At 50.1% G+C, this 15,138-nt stretch overlaps 1 long non-coding RNA gene and 1 other non-coding gene across 2 annotated transcripts; one reads left to right on the top strand and one right to left on the bottom strand.

Moving 5' to 3' along the window:
• Positions 1-4,157: 4,157 nt before the first annotated feature.
• LOC122452908 lies at positions 4,158-5,344 on the bottom strand. Its single transcript, XR_006272880.1, has 3 exons — positions 5,196-5,344; positions 4,810-4,965; positions 4,158-4,275 (listed from the first exon to the last, which is right to left on the bottom strand). It is a non-coding gene; the product is annotated as an uncharacterized LOC122452908 (long non-coding RNA).
• A 5,333-nt stretch (positions 5,345-10,677) lies between these two features.
• On the top strand, positions 10,678-10,750 carry TRNAE-UUC. Its single transcript has one exon. It is a non-coding gene; the product is annotated as a tRNA-Glu (tRNA).
• The last annotated feature ends 4,388 nt before the right edge of the window (positions 10,751-15,138 follow it).

Here is a 15,138-nt window from a genome sequence, read left to right as displayed (position 1 = left end):
CCTGAGTTTGCTCAGACTCATGTCCATTGAGTCAATGATGCCATACAACAAGAGGATGAGATGGTTAGATGGTCCCTGACCTTACTCTGACTGCATCTTCCCTTAACTGCTACATACCTAGCAACCAGAATGGTGGATGGCACAGAGTGGGTGCTCAGTTACCACGTAACAGGTGAATGCTGAATAAATCTATTTTAACCATGGATACTTGTGATGGCAGTCAGATGGCCCTGCTGAGCTGGCCTTGGAGCCAGGAGACAATGACCTCCATGCCTGCCCTCTGAGGAAGGTCATGGCAGACAAACAGCATGGCAGGCAGTGATGCCCCTCTGCCCCTTGCCAACCCAGTGTGCAGAGGCCACTTTTCCGTCCTCATGGACAGAAGCAGCAGCACCACAGAGGGGACAAGAGACTCTACACAGGCTGTCTGAAATGGGAGTCTGGTTCTCTCCAGGGGAAGCTGCTCGGGATCACCTAGAAGTCCAGCCCCACTGAACCAAAACCCAGGTGAACTGTCCTCCCCTGGGTGTAAAGTCCCGAGACGCACTTGGTAGCCATGAGGTTATCACTAGCCCACCACTGTGCCTAAAGGATCTAGATTATGTCTGGAACCTAACTTACTTTTTTTTGGCTATGGACATTGAATTTGAAAAAATAAAAAGCAGTATTTGTGATACACAGTACAGCAAAGGATGCTGAAAGGAGGTATGTCTGTATTTAGGTCCTTTGCCCATTTTAAATCAAATTTCTTTCATTTTTTCTTTTTTTTTGCTTTTGAGTTGTAAAAGTTTGTTGTATATTTTGGTTATTAACCCTGTAGCTGATACATAATTTACAAATATCCTAACTTACCTTTAAATTAAATAAGATACACTGGTTTTTCTTACACAAAAAAATAACATCTGCTCAAAGTAGAAAACAGATTTTTAAAAAGTCATAAAGGAGAAAAGCTCAGATGTCCTCCTCCAGAGTGCTAATGACATATCAGAGATGCAGCAGCTCCCGAGGCAGCTGACCCCTCCTTCCTGAATCTCGGGATGTCTGAGGGATGCGCTCGCATCCAGGCTGTCATGCCCTCCACACTGCTGTCTGCCCTTGACGGGGTGAGTCACTCCCTCCTGGCAGCACTCCTCTCCCTGGCTGGGACCTGCAGAGCAGCAGCAGAATCCCGGCTCACACAGCTGGCTTGGAGTCTCACCTCACCTGCCACCCACCCTCCTTGGTTCCCTGGCTGGCCTCACCCTCTTGTCCTGACGTGTGGATTTTGGAATGTCCCAGGAGCCTCCATTCTTGGTAGCCTCCTCTCTTCCCCACTCCTTCCATGGTGAGCTCATTCAGGCAATGGCTTCATGCATCTGTGCACTGATGTCACCCACAAAGGTCACTCTGACGCTCTGGAAGGCACCTCCAGGGTAACTAGCAGCACTTGCACAGCTCTGCCTGGAACTCTCCCGCATAGCAGCAGGTGGCAACCTCGTCCTTCCAGTGCTCCATTCCAAAGCCTGGGAGCAGAGCCACCATGACTGTGCTGTTGTCCCCCATGGTCTATCAGCAAACCCTCCAGTCCCAGCCACAGTGGCCCTCAACTCAACCGTGGCAGATGCTCCTGACTGGTCTCCCCAAGCTGCATGGACACCCTGGGGCTCAGCAGCCCACCAAGCAGGTTGCCTTGGTCCCCACCAAAGCAGGGCCTGAGATAGGACTTGGGGTGGGAGTTGGTTGGGGAGGTGATGGCAGGAGGCAGGAGTAAGAGAGGAGAAAGTCCAATAGAAGGGTGGTCATCATGGGGACCGGGGGCTGCTGGGCCCCCCGAGAAGCTTTCAGAATCATCCACTAGGAGGATGTAAAGTTGGAACTCTGTCTATCCTCCCCTCCCCTGTAAGGACTACTATAACTTTATCTCCCAGACCCCCACTCTGCCTTGGGAAGGCCCCAAGTTACTACTTTTCCTTTTGTAATCAACAAGTTCATCTGCTGCTGATCCTCGTCTGTATCAGTTATCATTACAATTGTTGCCAAATGATAATTTTTCTAAGTTCTATCTATACTTCTTAGCTGACATTCTACTGTGAAGGCTAGCCTTTCCTTTTTTCTTTACTAGGCTTCTCAGGTGGCTCAGATGGTAAAGAATCTGCATGTCATTGCAGGAGATGCAGGTTCAATCTCTGGATTGGAAAGCTCCCCTGAAAAAGGAAATGGCAATCCACTTCAGTATTTTTGCCTGGAGAATCCCATGGACAGAGGAGCCTAGCAAGCTACATAGGGTTGCAAAGAGTGGAACATGACTGAGCAAGCATGCAATCTCATAGGATGCATGGAGTTTTTTAATTCTAGTGGTTATAATTCATTTTTGTAATTACTTATTTTGATGCTCAAAATACCCCAGTTGGGTCAATGGGAGCCTTCAAGTTGGCTCCTGTGTCCCTTTGACACACCCCATCATAGTTTGATTACTTTCTTACCTTCTGTCACAGCAAGCTATTCTAAGCCCATTTAAAAAATTATGTATTTATCTGGCCATGCTGGGTCTTAGTTGTGGCATATGGGATCTAGTTCCCTGATCAGGGCTCAAACCCTGGCCCCCTGCATTGAGAGCACAGAGTCTTAGCCACTGGACCACCAGGGAAGTCCATCTAAGCCCATTTTTAAGTTCCCTGCCCCAACCCTGGAATCAATCATTTCTCCAAGGAGCCTTGGTTCCTGGTTCCTTTTAGTGGGGGCTGTATTTAGAAACCAAGATTAGGGAACTGCATGTTGTGATGGGGTGTTTGCAACATTTTTAAGTATTGAAAGTATCTACGATTAGCAAGGCATGGATGAGGAGCACTCTTGTCCTCAGTCAGTGGAAGAGGGCCTGGGACAGGAGTAAGAAAGGGCACTTGGCCATGCCTGTCATACCTGTTTGATGGTGATAGGTGTGCACATGCACACAACTGTGCCATTTATAGGAACCCCTTTAACCCAAACTAGCACACAAGTACACAAAAGCAACACATTGGAAACAATCAGTGTCCATAGACACAAAGTTAACTAAGGAAATTGTAGTACTTCCTTCCTAAAATGAACCAAATTTAAGTCCATGAATTATTTTTGGAGAAGCAGAAATTTACAAAATGCCATGTATAGTCTGATTTTTTTTAATTTAAGATAAGAGATGTGCATCTTACAAAGGTGACTGTGTTTCTGTAGAGAAAACTAAAAGGACACACTCCAATCTCATAGGCAACATTATCCTTCTGAGTTATGGGGAAAGACCCTGGAGGTTGAAAACATAGGAGCAGAAAATCATACTTTGCATTTCACACACTTCTGAACTATGTTAAGGGTTTATAGCAGCCATGTATTTCCTTCACAATTGAAAAAAAAGCTGTAAGGACTTCCCTTCCCTGGTGGTACAGTGGATAAGGCAGGTAGATACCTGCCAATGCAGGAGTTCAATCCCTAGCCCAGGAAGATTCTGTATGCCTAGGAGCAACTAAGTCCATGCACCACAACTGTTGAACCAGTGTGCCTAGAGCCTGTGCTCAGCAACAAGAGAAGCCACCGAACTGAGAAGCCTTCACACCTCAACAAAGAGTAGCCTTGGTTTACTGAGACTAGAGAAAGCCCACACAGCAAAAAAGCACATTAAAATAAGTAAATGAATAAAGAGAAAAATGCTCTAAGTGATAATAGGTGAAGAAGAGACAGCCAGCTCCCCATCCTATAAGACTCACCAGTATTACTGAATACTGCTGCTGCTGCTGCTGCTGCTAAGTCGCTTCAGTCATGTCCGACTCTGTGTGACCCCATAGACATCATCCCACCAGGCTTCTCTGTCCTTGGTATTCTCCAGGCAAGAACACTGGAATGGGTTGCCATTTCCTTCTCCAATGCTTGAAAGTGAAAAGTGAAAGTGAAGTCACTCAGTCCTGTCCGACTCTTAGCGACCCCATGGACTGCAGCCCACCAGGCTCCTCTGTCCATGGGATTTTCCAGGCAAGAGTACTGGACTGGGGTGCCATTGCCTTCACCATTACTGAATACTAAAGTAGCTTTAAAAATAAATGAAAAAGATGTTCATCAGAAGTGGGGTTAATCAACTTGGGAAATGGGAGAAGGAAGAGAAAAAATATTGACAGTGTTCACTCATACATGCCCTGGAGCAGAGGAGGGGTCTTGGCTGTCTGTGAAGTAGCCCCAAAGGCTGCCCCAGCCCGAGGCTGTCAAACATTTCAGATCGCAGTTCCTCCAGCTCTGATCCTGGCTCTCCACCCTCCTTTAGCAGGTAGCTGGCTTCCCTGGAGAAGTGCATGAAAGGAAGGAATGAGGCAGCCATGAAGCTCAGGACAAGAAGCCTCGATCAGGGCTATGCTGGTCTCCCCTGACTCCTAATTGTAGAGAGAGAGAGGGTGAGTATCACATGTGACTGTGAGGATGGATCCTGGAGCCAGACTTTCTGAATTCACATCTTGGCTCACTGCTTACTAACTTGAGCAAGTTCCCTCAACCTCTCTGTGCCTTAGTTTTGACACCTGTAAAATGTTCCCCATGGGATTGTTGGAAGATCAGATGAGCCAATATGCTAACTGCTTAGGATAGTTGTTGGCATGTAATGAATACTCAGAAATGTTATTTGTATTGTTATCATTCTTGGTGGTTACAGCGAACACACCCCTATCTCAAAATGTAGTGGGAATGCAGGTAGGGTTTCACTGTCACCTGTGATGCTGGCTGATACTTTGTCATAGTGGTGTGCATTAGCCAGCAGTGCTTTCAGCTGCAGAAATTCCAAACACAACAGCTTAGACAAATAAAGCTTGGTTTTACCTCAGATTACAAGAGGCCTGTGAGTTGACAGCTGCTGGCCTAGGTTCAACAGCTCAGCCATGTCAAGCCCTGTCTCCATAAGGACTTTGCCTCTTTTTCATGTGTTCTGCCTCAGTGTTACAACATGACTGCCACAACTCCTGGTGTCATATCCACCTGCAAGGCAGGAAAAAGGGAAATGGAGAGAAAATTAGAAATACCAGCCACCTCTGGCTCTTTAATCAAGAAAACAAGTCTTCCCAGAACCCCCCAGCTGACTGCCAATTATATCTCATTTACTAGAACTGTATTATTTGACCACACTTAGTTCAAGACAGGCTGGGAATTTAATTAGCTTTCCAGCCGCAATTAGTGCAGATCATAAGGGAAAGGAAGGTAAGAATGACCTTGCCGAGTCTGCCACTATTTTCTTTATCCCATGAAAGGAATATCCGTGACCATGTTCAGTGAATCAGGAGTGGGTAGTGAAGTTCACCAAACGTTTTCTCAGCAGCAGAACCCTCTTCCGCTCTTGGGTTCCATCTAAATAGAGGCCCACCTGTTGTGAAACAAGAGGCAAATATTGAGCCATGGGGACCACCTGGGAGCCCACATTTTCTTGAGACAGCAAAGCTGAGAACCATGCAGACCAGGATCCGAGGCTTCCAAAGAACTCCTTTCCAACTTTCAAACCCAGACATCCTTCTGCCAGAAATGGCCATCACTACCAGCCTCAGGCCGGTGAGGAAGCCAGAAGCAATCGGGTTGCTGAACGAAGCCCTTGGCAGCAAAGGCATCTCTGCTCATTTCCTCCTGGACTTGTTAACCTGTTTTCCATCTTCCGGGCTCTCAGGAGCACTGGGCAGGCCAGCTGGAGAGTAGGCGACTCCCATGTGTGACTGCCCTAGTTTTCCTTCATGTCCTCTGAGCAGGCCAGGCTGATGCTATCTAGTTCCTGAGACCCTGCAGTGAACTCAGCCCTCAGATACCGCCTCTTGATAACAGTTTCACCTTTTCCATCTCTTTTAACAAATACCAAGTCCTGGCCAAAGCCCAAACTCCTGGCTGAAGACCAACTGCTGGCTGACAGCTCCTTGCTCCTTCCCAGAAGCAAACCTGGTCTGAGATGGCCTGGAGGGTGGGGCAGGGAGAAGCAGGCCAGGTGCCCAGGACTCCCTGCCTGCCCCAGGCAGCTCAGTGCCTTCTCTGGGCCCTGGTTCCCCACAGCAAAAGGAGTATATTAGATGCTTCCTGGGGTTGCTGCTCTCTGCATGCCTTCTGCAGGCTCCCCTGGCTCACCCATCATGGCACCTGGACTCTGCCGCTGTGCCAGCCACAGATTCTGTGACCAGCCATGGGCCACCTTCAGCAAAAGGGTCCTTGCCATGGTCCCAGGCCTCAGCGGAAAGGCAGCTCGTTATTTCTGAGTCTGTGGAAAGTGCACTTTGAACACATTTGCATCAATGCAGGACACAATATCTCCCCCAGGAGGCCAGAAAAGAAGGAAAATTCAATTTGTCAAGACATCCAGCCCTCACGTCCTGCTCTTCCTACCTGCTTTCTTGGCCCCTGAGAGGCAGCAAATCCTCCTGGGCCCAGACAAAGAGGAAGGGAAGCAGATGCTGTTTCAGACGGCATTTTCCCTCAGTTCAGTGGTAGGTTTATACTTTCACAGATATGATTTTGCACCACCCTCCCACCCATCACACAGAGCAACACTTCGACTTTCCAGGGCACTCTCCCCACCCCCCACCACTGGTGCCACCTGAGTCCCTCTCCCAGAAGGACACAAGGTCCCTCCCTGCCCACCTCCTGCTCCTGCTCTACAGCCTGTGAGGTGGTGTTCCCAGGCACGCCATTTGTCTGATGGAGAAACAGGCTTGGGAAGTCCAGCCCCACAGCGGGTGTCTGACCGGGGCTGGTCTTGCAGCCTGGCACACTCGGCATCCCCTGGCTGCACCCTCAGCTCAGACCCATGCCCCCTGAGTCTCTGTCCTTCCCCTCACTGGCACCTTGGAGCTCACTCAAAACGTCTTGGGTTGGTCTCTCCTCCCCTCTGTGAAGCTTATCAGCCCTTTTCTTTTTTTTCCCCAGCTTCTCACAAACCACATGAGACAAGGCTATAGATACAACATGAGATTAAAGGCTGAACCTCATCCAGGTCAGGAAATTCCGAAGGCAGTTGCCCAGTTTATCTCCAGCCCTGCTGATACCCCCAGGGTAACTAGTCTGCTAGTGAGGCGGGGGGCCGGGGGCAGGCATGAACTGCAGAGGCACCTGGGTCCTTGGAATTTCCCGAGGACCAGATGCCCTGACTCCCCACCAGCTCCCAGGGCTGTTGCCCTCTCCCTGTCTTGGGCCTGGTTCCCACTCCCTCCCTTGATGTTGTGTCCTGAGTGTGTCCCTCTGCAGACACACTGTGTCTGTTCCCACCAGATCCAAATATGCTTACTTCCTCGTCCTTCAGACAGGCCTCTGTTGGACTCACTCTACACTGACCGTCCCAGTTGCTAAGTCAGTGCTCAGCCTCAACTCTCGGTAACCCAGCACTTTGGTCCCATGCTGTCCTTGGCTGGACTACAGACTCCCTGCCTCACTCCCACCCCTTGGTCCTCTCCTCACCTACCCCCACACTCACTCCTGTCCTGTGGCCTTAAATACTGTACACACTGCCTGACCCAACTGCCTGCTCAGCCCTCCGCCTCAAGGTCGGACAGGCATCTTGGGCCTGTGAACCCCAACCGCCAGGTTTCCCCAAACCTGCCCCCTACACCCCACCCCTTAGATGTAGGAACTCTTCCCTCACACCCTACGTCTATTATTATGGTCACCTTTCATGTAAACTGGGGACCTGACACCTCTGGCCATCTCCCTGCTACCCTCCACCTTCCCTTAAACCTATCACCCACCTGGACCCTGTTGAAATGTGCATTTGCTCAAAGTCTTAAAATCCCCCTTTGCCCAAGTTCAGGGTCAAAAAAAAAAAAAAATGCTAGCGTGACATCCTTCCATCCATCTTTTTCCTGCCCCTGCCTCTTGCCCCTCTCACTCTATTCCAGCCACCCTTGTAACTGCCATCCAAAATCCAACTCTGCCCCTGGAATCCCAAGGCTCAGTCTCCCCCTTCTTCAAGTCTTCTCAAATAATTCCTTCCCTCCTATCCTATTTTAAACTGCATCACCTCCCTGGCACTCTCTATTCCCCTTTGTGTGAGTTAGCTATTGCTGAGTAACAAGTTAGCCCAAAATGTAGAAGCTTAAAGACAGTATTTGCATGTTTATCTTACAGTTTCTATGGGTCAGGAATATGGGTGTGGTCTTGTTATTCCTCTGGGTCTCTCATAACTTCAGGCAAGCTAGGTTGGGGTCCTTTCAGGGCTGGGTCTGCATAAGGCTGTCTTATGAGGCTGTGGGCAGTAATTGTCTCTTCCCAGGCTGCCCTCAGTCCCTGGCACATGGGCCCTCCTGTGCTGCTCAAAACATCAATGTGAGCAAGGGGAAAGGGAGGGCGTGCCAGTGAGACAGACTCACAGACGTTTGTTTTGTTTTTTAATTAAGTAATTTGGCCGTGCCAAATCTTTAGTTGCAGCATGTGGGATCTAGTTCCAAAATCAGGGATTGAACCTGAGCCCCTTGCATTGGGAGTGCAGAGTCTTGGCCACTGGACTGCCAGGGAAGTCCCCTCACAGGCATTTGTAACCTATTCTTGGTAGTGCCAGCCCATCACTCTGCCTTTCCTAGTCATTAAAAGAAAGTCCCAGGTCCAGTTCAAACTTGGAGGGAGGGAGCTGCACAAGAGTGTGAGAACCCAGAGGTGTGAAGACCTGAAGCCCCGTCTGAAACTGGCAGTCATATGGTTTCTGCTGGTTTGGCTTTCTCATATCCTTCCTTCCCATCTGACGTACTCTCCTGTTCATTATCTGTCTCCTTGAATGCCCTGCAAGCTCTTTGAAGGCCAAGCTTTTCTGGGTTGTTGAAGGCTGTGTCCACACTGTTGCAGCACATAGCCAGCATTGAATAGATCCTTATTGGGTTGGTGCTTCAGGAAGTTCCTGACAATACAGAATAATAACAGCCCTCCACTCTCAGTGACTGTCCTTAATTTTTCCCAAAGTCAGCCAGTGACAGGCACTGAAGGCTGATTTCTGTAAGGGTGAAAGAGGCTAGGGTGTGGGACCCCAGGGCTGGAGTGTGTTGACTACCATGGCCATGGCCAAGGAATGACAGTCCCTATGCCCTCCCTGAGACTCAGTCTCACCCTTGTGAAATGACACTCAGTCGCAGAGCCTGATCTCAGTTTCAAGAGCTCTTTAAAGGAGTGAGGCTAATTCATTCTTTGACATATGGATTTTCAAATATTTTAAAAATTCAAAAATCATAATTTGGTAAAAAATATTTTTGGGTGACAATTTAGGATTATCTACCAAAGCTTTAAATGCACACACTCCTTGATCCAGCAAGTGCAGAGCCTGTAATTGTTGATTTTTCACTATATTCACACATAAATGCAAAGATGGGTGTACAAAGATGTGCAATGCAACTTTGTTTATTGTAGCAAAAGAATAAGAATGATAAATGTCCTCAAGTGAGGGGCCAGATAATTAAACCTGAGCATGTCCACCTGTGGAATAGCACACAGCTATTGGGAAGGCCCAGGAACCCACATGTCCTGATGTGGATGCAACATCATCTCATTTACTGAGTTAATCAACAGCTATTTGAGCATCTACTATGTTCCAAGTATTATTCTAGGCACTAGGGACACAAAAGAGCAAACTCCCTGTTCTTGGAAGCTTACATTCATGTAAACCCATACATGCACGTGCAAAGCACACCAACAAATATAACCATGCAAACATAACAGGATTCTAAAGAAAGCCCAGTGGAGCAGGGAGAGCATGGGAGACTGCTTCTTAGAGCATGGCCACTGAGGAACATCTGAGCCAACATCTGGGCAAAGTGAAGGAGAGGTCAAGGGCAAGCATCTCCCAGATAGAAGGGACAGCCAGTGCAGAGTCCCCAGTACCAACAGGCTTGCTATATTTAAAGAAGAGCAGTCCTGGGGTGGGCGGGGCACTTCCCAAGTGGCTCAGTGGTAAAGACTCCGTCTGCCAATGCAGGAAACAAGGGAGACAAGGGCTCTATCCCTAAGAGGCGACGAGCCCCTGGAGGAGGAAATGGCAACCAACTCAAGAATTCTGGCCTGAAGAATCCCCATGAACAAAGGAGCCTGGTGGGCTGCAGTCCATGGGGTCGCAAAGAGTTGGACACGACTGAGCAATTGAGCACACACCTACAACAGGCTGGAGAAGCCCAAGTGGAGTGAGAAGGAGGAGAAGAGGGAGGGGAGGAGGAGGCAGGGGGAGGCTGAGGTCAGGGAGGTGGGGTGAGCAGAGGTTGGTGGGTGAGCATCAGATGGGTGACAGCCACCCATCTGAGCTGGCTGTGGACTACTTACCCTTCAGGATGCAGGCTCAGGGGCAGGTGAGCTGGTGCAGCTGCTGAGATTCCACCCTGGTGGGGCTGGGACCTCAGCTGCCTGCTCCATGCAACGGGCTGAGTTTTTCCCCAGCACCCCTCTGGGACTGTGGGAAGGGGATGAAACAATGGTGGGAGCCTGAGAAGGAGGCCACTGTGACAGCCTGGAGAGGACAGCAGCTTGGACCAACGCAGACGGATGAGATTCTGAGTATGTTCTGGAGACCCAGCAGAACATGCCGTTGGGTCAGATTCAAGGTATGAAAGAGAGAAGGGAATCACTTGTAACTCTTTGGTCTTTGTCCTGAGAAAGTGAGTGAATATGAACCCTTTTACTAAGATGGGAATAAGTGAAGGACAAGCAAGATTTGGGGATGGGAAAAGTGGAAATTAAGAGTTTGTTTTTGGGAATTCCCTGGTAGTCTAGTGGTTAAGACACCATACTTTCAATGCTGAGGTCACTGGTTCAATCCCAGTTTGGGGAACTAAGATCCTGCAAACCACATGACACAGCCACAAAAAAAAAAAAAAAAGTTTACTTTTGATGCATTAAACCTGAGATGCCCTCTGGGGGCCATGCAGAGAGTCCATGGAGGGCAGGCAGCTTAGTGAGTGGACTTTAGTGGGGAGGAGAGGCTGGGAATAGATGGGGGATGGAGGAGAGTGTTGGGGGTGGGGTGGACTGGGTTTCAAGCTGGGTCTGGATGCGGTCACTGAGGAGTCAGTGTGGGCTAAACTGACGGCCCAGGTTGGGGATCTTTTGTGAACACATCCATGTTTAGTAATGGAGACAAGGAAGGCACACAGATGAAGAAGAGGAGGAGGTGTATCCAGGAAGCCAAGTGAGGAGAGGCCTGGGGATGGGGGCGGAGGAGGGGGTGCGGGTGTGCAGGCAGGTGGAGGAGCAGTCCAGTGCTGCCAGGAGCTGAGTGTACATGGACAGCAGAGGGTCACTTCTGGCCCATTGGGTGGAGGTCCTTCAGCTTTCAGGCTTAGACAAAGCCAGAGTCAGGGCAGGGCGGGGCCCACAGGGGTTGCAGGGGGCTGCAGGGACCACAGGGGCCAGAAAAGGAGGTGGTTACAAAGATAACACCTGTCAAGAGAGCCGAGGGAATTCCCTGGCAGTCCAGTGGTTCAAACTCCATGCTTCTACTGCAGGAGATACAGGTTCGATCTCTGGTTGGAGAACAAAGATCCTGCGAGCAATGAGGCCCCTCCTCCCCCCAGAAAAAGAGCCAAGGAATAAGGGATAGGCACAAGGTCTTGGAGTTTGGGTTTGAAGATGAGGAGCATTCCAGCATGTTCTGACAGGGAGTGATCCAGGAAGCCTGAGAAGTGGGTTCAAGCTGCAGCAAGACGATGCACAAGGCTCAGGAGCTGTGACTGAGTGGGTGGTGCAGACGGACTGGAAAAGGCTGAGTAGGTCCTTCTAAGAGATCTGGAGGCCCAGGGAGGTGGCTGTGAGGGCTGCGGAGGCACAGAAGACAGGGAGCGAGCAACCAGGGTGGCTGAGACCACTGTTGTGGAGAGAGGGTCCTGAACACAGACAGCTTCCCTCACCTCCTCCAGCCAGGCGAGGACTCGGGGGAGGCAGAAAACTGGGCCACCCAAGGTCGAGCTTTGCCGGGTGAATAGGAACATTTGGGGGGCAGTGTTGGGAAGAGGAAGAGAGATGTCCGTGGATTGTCCTTATCACACTCAGTTCCCAGAGCCCTCGCCCATACCCTGCTCTGTTTCACCCCCACCCTGGGGCAGGCACCACTTTGAACCCTTTCTGCACTGATGACAGGGGGTTTGCAGCTGAGGAAGGGCTCAGTAATTGGACAGAATCTCTGGGAGGGGCCATGGGGATTAGTGACAAGGAGAGAAATGCGGGGGTCAGACCAGGAGTGGAAGAGGCTCCAAGGAGCCCAGGACCCTCACTTCCTGAGGACTCAAGTGCTCCCTTTTCTTCCATTGACCTTGGAGATGGCTGCAGTCCCTTCTGAGTCTCAGATCCAATAGTTTGATCCAGAATTTGGAGGGAACTCCAACCAGGGGTAGGAACACACCCACCCCAGCCCTCTGGGGTCCTCATAGCAGCCCTGCCTAGCATCACAGCCACAGCCCACTCTGCCCCGTCTCAGAGACCCTGAGGTCCATGTCTTCCTTGACCTGTTCTGAGAATGAGCAGGAGGCCACGGGACCCTGTGTGTGCCCAGCACTGTGCTAGGCCTCATGGGGAAAGCAAGGGAAGGAGGAGAGGGTGTGCCCCTGGCATCCAGCACTCCTGAAGCTGAGCCCTTCGCTGCCTGTCGCTGCCAGGTGAGTGTCACCTGTGAACAGGTGCACGGGCCTCAGGTGGTGGTGCACACTCACCCATACCAGGCAGTGGAAGACCAGGGCATGGGCCTGGGTCCTGGGTGCAGACAGCTGTCTTTGCAGCCTGGCCAGCTCCTCCCTTGTGTTGGGGTCCAGGGGAGCCCAGCTCAGGGTTGTTTTGTCTCACACAGGTGTCACAAATGTAGAGTGCAAGCTTGAGCCTGCAACCTCCACTCTATGATTTGGCTGGGAGGAGCTGAGCACCCAGGGTCCCTCTCAGGTAGGTGGGAGGAAGCAGCCATGGTACGGGCCACCGGTCCCCCCCATGTGCCCTCGATCCAAGCATCTGCCCTGGCAGCATCATCTCATGCCAGCTGTTTTTCCTAATGGAATCACAGCTTGCCAGACAAAGCAACAACATTCATAAAATGCCCCAGGCATGACAAATCTTCCCTTTGAATGGGTCATTTGCTGAAGGAGATGCCACTGATGACTCATTCCATAGATCAGAGAGTCCTGGCATTACAGACAGCTGAAGCTGAGGAGTCTTGAGAGAGGATTATTGCTGGTCTTTGTGCCGATGGGCCTACGGAGCCAAAGGGGACACAGGTGTGGCCTGTTCAGTGTTAACTCAGACTCACTTCAGGAGCAGTAGGGAGGCATTTTTGGACTCTGTCCCTAACTCCTGATGGTGGACCACATTGGGAACCTGCCCCCTTGACCCAGACTCCCCAGTGTGACCTCTGGACCAGGATGTCGCAGGCTGCAAATGACCACAGCAATATTTCTGTCCTGCCGGCTCTTCCAGAATCCTGCCACCACCACCCCCATCCAGAGATGGATTCTGTTTCCCCTCTCCTAGAAATTGGGCTGGACTTTGTGACTGCTATGATAAATAGAATGTGATGGAGGGATGCAGGGGGACTTTGGAGACGAGGATACAGAAGGTGATACGACTTTGACTGCCGTATTGTAAGGAAGCCCAGCTCCTACAGGGCTGTATGTCTGTGCCCTGGTGGACAGTTCCAGTGAAGGCAGAGGGTCTGGGCTAGCAACCAGCACCACACACAGTCATGTGAGGAAGTCCATGTGATTCTACATGACACAAGTCATGTGATTCCAGTCCTGCTGTGAGCCACCCTAAGCTAAGCGGAGTGCAGCAGAGACAAGGTATGCCTGCTGAGGACTGCCCATGTTATAGACTCGTGAGCAAAAGAAATAACGGTGTTGTTTTAAGACAGTTTGGGGATGGCTTGTTATTGAGTAATAGACAGTGAGAATGCTGCCCTTGATGATCTCTTGGACTTCCCTGAATTTCTCTGACCCAGGGACGCAGCACCTGCTCTGTGGATGACCGACTGAGAATATGGGTGGACACAGAGTTCCTTGTCCTGGGGGAGCTCTAGTACATTTGGGTCAGTGAGAGCTACTCCAGAGGGTCTGCCATATGTGGGAGAGGAAGTGTCTCATTCCTGGAAGTGGTTTCTATTTATATTTTTTTAAGATTTTTTGATGTGGACCATTTAAAAAGTCTTTACTGAATTTGTTACAGCATTGAAAGTGGAAGTGTTAATCACTCAGGTGTGTCTGACTCTTTGCGACCCCATGGTGTAGCCTGCCAGGCTCCTCTGTCCATGGAATTCTCCAGGCAAGAATACTGGGGTGGGTTGCCGTTTCCTTCTACAGGGGATCTTCCCAACCCAGGGATCAAACCCAGGTCTCCTGCACTGCAGGCAAGTCCTTTACTGTCTGGAGCCACCAGGAAAGTTCATATTTACAACATTGCTTCTGTTTTATTTACTTATTTTGCTTCAAGGCATGTGGGAATCTTAACTCCCCGACCAGGGAGCAAACCCACACTCCTTACATTGGAAGGTGAATTTGTAACCACTGGACAACCAGGGAAGTCCCTGGGGGTTTCTGTTTAATGGGAAATGTCTTCTTGGTAGCAAAATGTTTGGTACTAGTTTTGATATTTGGTCATTTTCCCAAAGGTTGTGAGGTCTGTGAATCCCTCCTGTGATCTTAGAGCTGTGGCCTGCAGAGAAATTGCTTTTTTTAAGCCTCCACTGAAACCCAGTAGTGACAGAGCTGCTGTGAGAGCAAAAATGCACTAAGCAGTGTGAGTCAACAGGGTGTCAAACAATACACTGAAATTCCCTGGAATAAGTTTCACCAAATGGGGGTCTGTGATTTTGTTTAGAATTCATATTGTGTGATTACACCTACAGCAGTAATGCCCACAAAGTCCTTTTCACTAGAACAACACTGACCTGTTTTTATGTGAAGGGACAAGCAAGCACTCAGTAGCCCATTGCTTCCATCTCTTTGGCTGGATGGAGGTGCCCTGTATGGGTCACCATGGGGTTCCTGATCAAGGTCACTGCCATCAGTGTGGACAGAAAACATCACTAAGACAGCGGGAAATGTGGGCTATAGTGTCCTCATCCATTTCACACTTCAGTGGCCCACACACATATCCAGCAATTCTCTGCCCTCTATCCCAGCAACCTGGGAACCCACATCCCAGGAGGGCCTCAGCTCCTGGAATGCACTGAGCAGACTTCCCCAT

Source organism: Cervus canadensis, chromosome 14, assembly GCF_019320065.1.
Source record: "Cervus canadensis isolate Bull #8, Minnesota chromosome 14, ASM1932006v1, whole genome shotgun sequence".
In the NCBI taxonomy this organism is placed as follows: domain Eukaryota; kingdom Metazoa; phylum Chordata; class Mammalia; order Artiodactyla; family Cervidae; genus Cervus; species Cervus canadensis.
This window is presented reverse-complemented; position numbering and strand designations above follow the sequence as displayed.